Raw genomic sequence first — 8530 nt, forward strand, 5'->3', positions numbered from 1 at the left:
GAATTGTCCTTGCAGACTGAAAGAAGAAATTGTAATAAACGTCTGTACTTTAAAGATGCGAAAGAAAGCACTACAATCTTCAAGATAACAGTGAATTGTTATTATGTTGAGCCCAACATACTGTTGGGCGCAACATATTGTGTTCGTACGGTTTCTTTCTCCTGTCAAATCTTGTAATCGACTCAGCTCGGTCGTCCCTGGACCAACTGAGCTGAAATTTGGTACACAGGTAGAGTGGGTAAATACCCTGAGAGATTTTTTTTGATTTTTTTTATAAATGTCTTTAAAACGATTTTATTGAGGTTTTTCTGACCAAAAACGTACATTTTGGCCTCCTGTGCTCTGGAAATACATCCAAATGACCTGAAATTTGCTAAGGGGGTACATAGAACAAATATCCAAAGAACCCCATTCGCACTTTCGGTATACACCACTTCAAAAAACGATTTTGGAGGGTATTTTGGGGAGAAGATCGCCAATTTTTCTCCTATGTTGCCATATATGGTCACATCTTTATTCATATGGCCAGGTGCGAGCGTAAACAACACGACCTAAAGGTCAGTGACCGCAAGACCCACGTGGACCTGACCTGTGATTTGTGCGCGTAATTATTGAGCGGGGGACATTGGGAGGGAGATGAGAAAATATTCTGTATGTGCTATCGCAAATGTTGCCTTTCTAGTGTTAATGTTGTGTCCTAATGAAGTTATGTGCAATTGAGAAGGTTCAAAATCTACGCCTTTTCTGGTGGTGTTTTTCGACATAAATCTATTGCTCTACATTCCTCTCTGTGTGTACATACAATCATACATATATACAGCAATAACATATTTTTTCACTTACACCAAGAGTACGCTCATATCCCTACAAATGGTTGTGTATCCTTTCTTTGGCAACGTTTTTAATGGTGGTATATGTTAGTGTTACAGTACAGGTCACGAAATACGCACCAGAAATTTGCGGTACGTTTAGCAGAAATTTGTGAAACCTTTGCAAAACCTGTGTTGGTTCGAGGAACTGTCCGCTGCGTAGTGAACAATTGTCTGGACTCTCGGATTGCGGAAATTCTTCCGCAGTAGAAATCCAGATCTTCAGCAAGATTTCACTTGTTTACAGTCTTGTCCATTCTTGTATGAGGGGGACATTTTTTTAACATTCAATTTTGAGCTTGGTTGACTATCAAAAAGGCCCAGTTTTGTTTGGTGGAGGTGTTTTTTAATGGTCCAATATGGATATGGGCGCCTGGAAGAGCCCATCCATGCATAGGGTTTCAAATTGGGACAGATCCATGTCTGACTGGTCTTCAATTCAATTATCTATTCAAATACCAACATTGCAGACATATAACAAACGTAAGCCTCGATACCACAGGCGCTTTTTGAATGAGGGAAATGGGCGAAACATGTTGCATTTGCTCCTGCAAATGTTGCCTTTCTAGTTGTTTTTGTCTTCCCTGATGTAGACGCAAGAGTTGTTATTTTCCAAACACTGCGGTTGCGATAAGAGCTGAGAAAAATATCAGAATCCAAAGAAAGACAGAAAGCAGAGGAGATAAAACGTCAACCAGTCTTTTACCGAAAGGGCATGAAGGCTGGATGCAGTGATCCCAGCGGGTGTTAGGATCCGTTGTGTAGCACCACAAGCCGGTCTCATCCCCGTCTGGGTTACGGCAGAAGTTCTCCACCAACTCAGGATACTCCTCCGGCAGGTACAGACGACCATGAGGAACGTCGACATCCCATCGCTGACATGTCTTCCCACTTATCGTCACAGAGATGTTTCCACGGTATTCAGATCCAGTAGAATTGTCCATGCAGACTGAAAGAAGAAATTGTAATAAACGTCTGTAATTTCAAGATGCGAAAGAAAGCACTACAATCTTCAAGATAACAGCGAATTGGATGTGCTGTGACTGCGGTGTACCCAACTTTGCATCAGCCATGTTCGACATCACCGATGACAGTTTCCATTCCATAAATTAATTTGATACACTGAGCTCTAGCTCAAGTTTGTCCGATGACACCCCAATGGCCACATCCACTCCACTTAGATCAAATCAGGGCAATACTCATATGAGAGATCATGGTTACAAAGAAAAAAAGACAAGGAACAAATGTAAACTTCTGCTGGTAAACTGCCAGAGTGTTCGAAACAAAACAACTGAACTGGCGACTGTCATGGGCACTTACAAACCAGACATAGTAGCAGGCACAGAGTCATGGCTCAATCGAGACATAGCAAGCAGTGAAATATTCCCTGACAACTACGTAGCACGCCGCAAAGACAGGCAAACTGTCCCTGGAGGTGGTGTATTCCAGACCAACCGGGAGGATTTGATTGTCATTCACAGACCTGATCTAGACACAGATTGTGAGATTCTTTGGACACAAACTCAACTTGCAGGAAGGAAACCGCTGATTATTGGTACATACTACAGACCTCCATCTGACCAGGGCAATAGTCTAGATGAACTTGATAGGTCTATAAATAAAATGGGAGCCAAGATTAACTCTGACAATGTGATCATCCTCGGAGATTTCAACACTCCTGGTATAAATTGGGATACCAGTGTAACAGATAACACTAAGAACCACACCGGGCAGGCGGAGAAGCTACTGCATTTAGTGGATAACCATGGGCTTTTCCAAACAGTTCAAGAACCAACTAGAAATGGTAATCTATTTGACCTCGTCTTAGTTAATAACCCCAACATTATTGACAAAATCACAGTAGTCCCAGGAATAAGTGACCACGACATGGTCCTGGTGGACGTTAACCTGGCACCAAAACAGAACAGGAAACCCAAGAGAAAAGTGTACATTCGTACGAAAGCTGATGAACCGGCTATCAAGGAAGATCTTACAGACTATGCAGAGAACTTTGACAAAAATGCAAGGACATGTCTGTGACACAGAAGTGGACAGACTTCAAAGACAAAATGAAGCACACAATGAATAAGCATGTACCTAGTAAAATAACATCAAGCAGATATAACCTGCCCTGGTTCTATAGAAACTTAAGAAGGCATTGTCGTAAGAAGCAACGCCTTTACAACAACACTAAGAGAACAGGACAGGAAGAAGACTGGAACAAATACAAGAGAGTTAAAAAGGGGGTCCAAAAGAGCATAAAAGCAGCACACTCAAAATATGTGGCAGACATACTGGGGGAAGCTATAACTGACAAACCCAAAACATTCTGGTCGTACATAAAAGGATTAAGGAGAGACCTTGTCGGAGTAGCCCCTCTAAAGGTGTGCAAGTGTATTCACAGAAGAAGACACCTCAGATATGCCTTCACTTGGACAGCCATGTACTCATCCCATGGAGCATATTAAAATTTCCACTAAAGGTGTCGAAAAAATGTTTCATGGTCTCAATCCCTCTAAAGCATCCAGACCAGACCAAATACCACCTTGGTTGCTCAAAATGACGGCTAGTGAACTTTCACCTGTGTTAACCAATATTTTCCAACATTTCTTACACACAGGAGAAATCCCCAAAGACTGGAGAGATGCAAAATATGCGCCATTTTTAAAAAGGGAGATAGAGCGGTCCCATGTAACTACAGACCTGTTTCACTGACCTGTATATGCAGCAAATTGCTCGAATACATTATTCACAGCCATGTCATAAAGCACCTTGAGAGTCACAATACATTGACGGATTATCAGCATGGATTCAGAGCCAAGCGATCCACAGTAACACAGCTGATACTAACAGCTCACGACATAGCTGGTGCACTGAACAATAAGCGACAGGTGGATTTAGCAATACTCGACTTCACCAAAGCCTTTGATAAAGTCCCCCATAACAGACTTATCTCAAAACTGGAGTACTATGGAATTCAAGGCACTACACTGAATTGGCTGAAGGCTTTCCTAACCAACAGGGAGCAGACGGTAGTGGTAGAAGGGAAGGCCTCAGCCCCGGTTAGAGTAGCGTTGGGAGTTCCACAAGGAACCGTCCTGGGACCATTGCTCTTCCTTTTGTACATAAACGATTTTCCGGATCAGCTTGATTCAAATGTGAGGTTATTCGCCGATGACTGTCTGTTATATGTAGAGCTGCCCACACATAATGATTCACAACTTCTGCAAAAAGATCTGAGCGCACTCGAGAAATGGCAAAGCAGATGGCTCATGCAGTTTAATCCCGAAAAATGCTACATATGCACATAACAAGCAAAAGGACCCCGCATGTAACTAGCTACCAGTTTTGTGATAAGACTTTAGCAACAACAAAAGAACACCCATCCCTGGGTGTTACATTAACATCCGACCTAAAGTGGGGTGCCCATGTCAACAACATAACAAACAAGGCTAAACAGATGTTGGGAGTGATCAACCGTAATTTGTGGGCATGCCCATTGAAGGTAAAAGCATTTGCGTACACATCACTAGTAAGGCCAAACCTAGAATACGCCGCAACAGTATGGGATCCATATACAAGAAAGACAAAGATAAAGTGGAGAGGGTACAGAACCAAGCAGCCAGATTCTGCACGAACAACTACGTCAGGGGTGCTAGTGTCACTAAAATGAAAACAGATCTGCAGTGGATGTCACTCGAGGAGAGAAGGAAAATGTCCAGACTATGCATGATGTACAAATGACTGATAAACTGGTGGACGTACCAACTAATAAGTATCTAATACCAGCTCAGAAAAGGACAAGGAATAGCCATGCCTTTAAGTATCAGACTTTCCAACCGAGGATTGATGTGTTTAAAAATTCGTATTTTCCTAGATCGATCAACCAAGTACAGTGGAAGCATGCTCATTAGATAACTTTAAACAATGCATGCAGTTAGATATGCGAAGGTTAGACGTGACAGGTCGTTCGGTGTAATATAACCAGCTGCTGTCGCGCCGCGGTCTTGGTAGGCATAACGTCTGAAGCGCCATTCCCAAGGGTACAGCGTCGGGGAGTATCAAAACCATGTACCAACGCTCTAGCCGCTACGTCACACCGAACCCACTTGTCTGTTACATTATCAAGAAATTAAGTATCACAAAAAGTTTCAATATCACATAAAACAAGTTGTACAGAGACATTCTTTTTCTTCCTAAGATTGCCCTTTGTCCATAAAGATTTGGTAGAGAATAAGAAAAACACTAACTTATTTCATCCATGTTCTTAACATTGAGATCCCCGTCGGATGAACTGCTGAAGTGAGGGCTGCCGACAAACATGTACCTGTCACTGCACGAAATGGCCACGTATCCTGACGGATCCGACGTATCCGGAATCGGGCCTCATGGCGTTTCCGAGCGAATCCGGAAAAATCCCAGTTCACTGCTCGGATACTGAGGTGCCCGCAGATCCGACCAATTCCGACGCCGTATTCCTCTGGATCCGTGATGCGCCTCGGATACCCGAAAATATTTGTGCGGATCCCTCGTTTTTTTATATTTGGAATGTTCGGATTGTTTGTATGTCGGTAGTTGTTTCGGATCCTGACGAATAAATACACACGGCACGGCATGATCTCATTTCCTGACGAATCCAGCAGATCCGGAATTATGCATTATAGCAGACACGGAACGTTTCCGATTGAATCCGATGCACCTCAGATCCGACAATTCCGGCGCCGTATACGTCTGGATCCTTCATACGTTTCGGGTACAGATACGGAACGTTTCCGAGCAAATTCAGACAAATATCAGGTACAGCTCAGATCCGGCAATTCCGACGCCGTATACGTCTGGATCCGTGATGCGCCTCGGATACCTGAGGATATTTGCGCGGATCCTTCGTTTTCAGATATTTGTCAATATGGCAGAGATAATCGGATTGTTTGTTTGTCGGTAGTTGCTTCGGTTCCTAACCAACAAATACGCACTGCACGGCATGATCTCAGATCCTGAAAAATCCAGCGGATCCGCAATCGTGCATCATAGCAGATACGGAACGTTTCCGATTGGATCCGATGCACCTCAGATCCAACAATTCCGACAAATCCTGACGTTTCCGGAATACGGATTCGTGTCCAATCTCCCACAAGACACTGTGTGTCATGACGTCAGGCGCGAGAAACGGTTTTGTCGGTGAACAGCACGGAGACAAGAACGGCGTTTCATCACTCTCTGTGCTTAACATGGCATCGTCAGAGTCTACCATGGTCGACCAGTGATTTTTAGTGACTTGAGAGTCGAAGGGGATTCGTTGTAAAGTCAAACGCGCGGCATTGCGAAGTAGTCTTCTTCGTGCATGCAATATTCGTCGCCCCCCTCCCCCTTGTAAAGTTGGTAGGGAGTCGATTCATCATTTAGAGGGACTGCCCTTTGGTAAGTACAAGTTGGAAAATTCCTGTTTCTAACTAGTTTGAACGTCAGTTATCCTCCTATTGTGGCTTGACATATCATCGCATTTGCATGACATTAAGAATTGTCCAGTCGACCTGCACTTCTACACCGTTAGGATCTAGGAAATTTATAGCTTTCAATTTGTTCGTTCTTGCCAATGGTCAACAGACATTTGTGTCTGGTGCTTAACGTTTCAGATACAACATAGCAAGCGGTTGAGGGAAAGATAATTAAAGCTATCCTGTAACGGAAGAGAATGTCATAAGTATTTGTCCCACAAAGGTCCCACAGTTTGTGGATAGTGAGCTGGAACTTATGTGGAGGTAGTAGTGTGTTTCAGTGATTATTGCATTAAGTTGTAGCTGTACATGTTTGATCAATATCATATTCAAGTTATGAATGTAAGTTTTACGTATTCAATTAAACGATGCCAGAATCATTTTTTTACAAATGTGATTATGTGATATGTTTAATATTTGTGATTGATTCCCTTTATATATACATCCTATACAGCATCGGCAGATACTTCCTTCACAAATGCAGCACATGATGTGAGGACCTTAGCTTGGCTTGGAACAAAGCAATCAGCTGTCAGATGCTCAGAGTACCTCAGGCTCCTTCGGTAAGGCTTAAGTCCATCATCGGTACACTTCAATGTTAGCTGAGACAGGCATGATGGATACCCATTGTCCCTTGTTTTTTGTTAGCTGCTGTGATGAAACGAAGCCCATCACAGCAAGGAGGTTATATAGTCTATATAACCTCCTTGATCACAGTTATGTCAAAATCATGTGACATGTTACTTAAATACTAAGTATGTGAATTGATATTTATTCATCATTTGGTTTTATCATATAGGAACTGGTTCATCACAAGATGAACTCCAAGCTGAGTCCAACATGCTAGATACAGAAGAAATCAGCCTTGCCTGTACCTTACCAAGAGTGCATGGAAGAAGTGAACTCAGATGTAGTCATAGAATGGGGAGAGGACGATTATACACATGCAGTTCCACGGCATATACTACTTACGTGTAAAATGTGGCGTGTCATCATGGGAGTTTTTCAGACAGTATAATGTTACTTTGAAGTTTCTATTTTCAACCTCTGTATTTGAAATTATTTGTATCTGATATCTTTTAGACGAAGAACTGGCCACAAATAAGGCTTTCATTACTTTAGTAGAATATGTAGAACATGTAGAAATTTTTGGTCCAAGTGCACTATACGGCAGTAAATATTACCACCATGATGTGATGGTTGTTAATTGTAATACATTTTATAACAATTGTGCTTACACAACCCCAATTTACCGACATTAACCTGCATATGCAGAGGTGCTTTAAGTATGTGGATGTCCCTCGGCCTGTCTTAAACGAAATGGATTATTTAGCCACATAGAACTTCCGTATTGTATTTGATAGTTTTTGAACTTAGAAATGCATATATGTTGAAATATGAAATGATGTTACATTCAGGCTTTCCCAAAACTTCCTGTCATTGAATAATAATGTTTTGGGTATCGTTGAATTAAGAATGCACGCGTATTTATGAATAATCAACCATTCTATCAAACTTTGTGTGTTTGATTTGTACATATTCGTGGCAAATACAAACATATTCAGAGTCACAATATGTCAAAGATTGTAGAAAGTCTGTAAGTTGGATCAGTCTGTATCCGTGGCAAATACATACTGTACGTATCTGTCAGGATCTTGGGCAATTTCGTGCAATGTACGGCCCCATATCCGTCGAAAATGTATTCCTCCGGATCTGAGGTTCCGGATCACAGTCCGCTTGTATCCGTCAGTATCCGCAATTTTCTTTTAAAAAATACAGAAAACTTCCTGTACGTATCCGTCAGGATCTCTGGCATTCCCGTACAGTGTACGGCTCCGTATCCGTCGAAAATACCTCATTTTCGGATTCCTCCGGAAATATTCCAAAACCGGTGCGGAAATTTTCGGATCCGTTAGGTTGGATTCGTCAGTATCCGTCAGTATCCGCCAAAAATACAGAAAAATCCCTGCTCGCATCCGTCAGGATCTGTGGCATTTCCGTACAGTGTACGGCTCGGTATTCGTCAAAAATACCTTACTTTCGGATTCGTCCGGAAATATTCCATATCCCATTGCGCATTTAGTCGGATCCGTCAGGTTGGATCCGCCTGTAACCGTCAGTATCCGCCAAAAATACAGAAAATTTCCTGTTCGTATCCGTCAGAAT

The 8530-nt window shown here is 42.3% G+C and overlaps 1 long non-coding RNA gene across 1 annotated transcript; it reads left to right on the forward strand.

Moving 5' to 3' along the window:
• Positions 1-5194: 5194 nt before the first annotated feature.
• Positions 5195-7556, forward strand: LOC136438178 (uncharacterized). The gene is made up of 3 exons (XR_010756402.1): positions 5195-6287; positions 6819-6927; positions 7164-7556. It is a non-coding gene; the product is annotated as an uncharacterized lncRNA (long non-coding RNA).
• Positions 7557-8530: the final 974 nt, after the last annotated feature.

This window comes from Branchiostoma lanceolatum, chromosome 1 (assembly GCF_035083965.1).
Source record: "Branchiostoma lanceolatum isolate klBraLanc5 chromosome 1, klBraLanc5.hap2, whole genome shotgun sequence".
Lineage (NCBI taxonomy): Eukaryota > Metazoa > Chordata > Leptocardii > Amphioxiformes > Branchiostomatidae > Branchiostoma > Branchiostoma lanceolatum.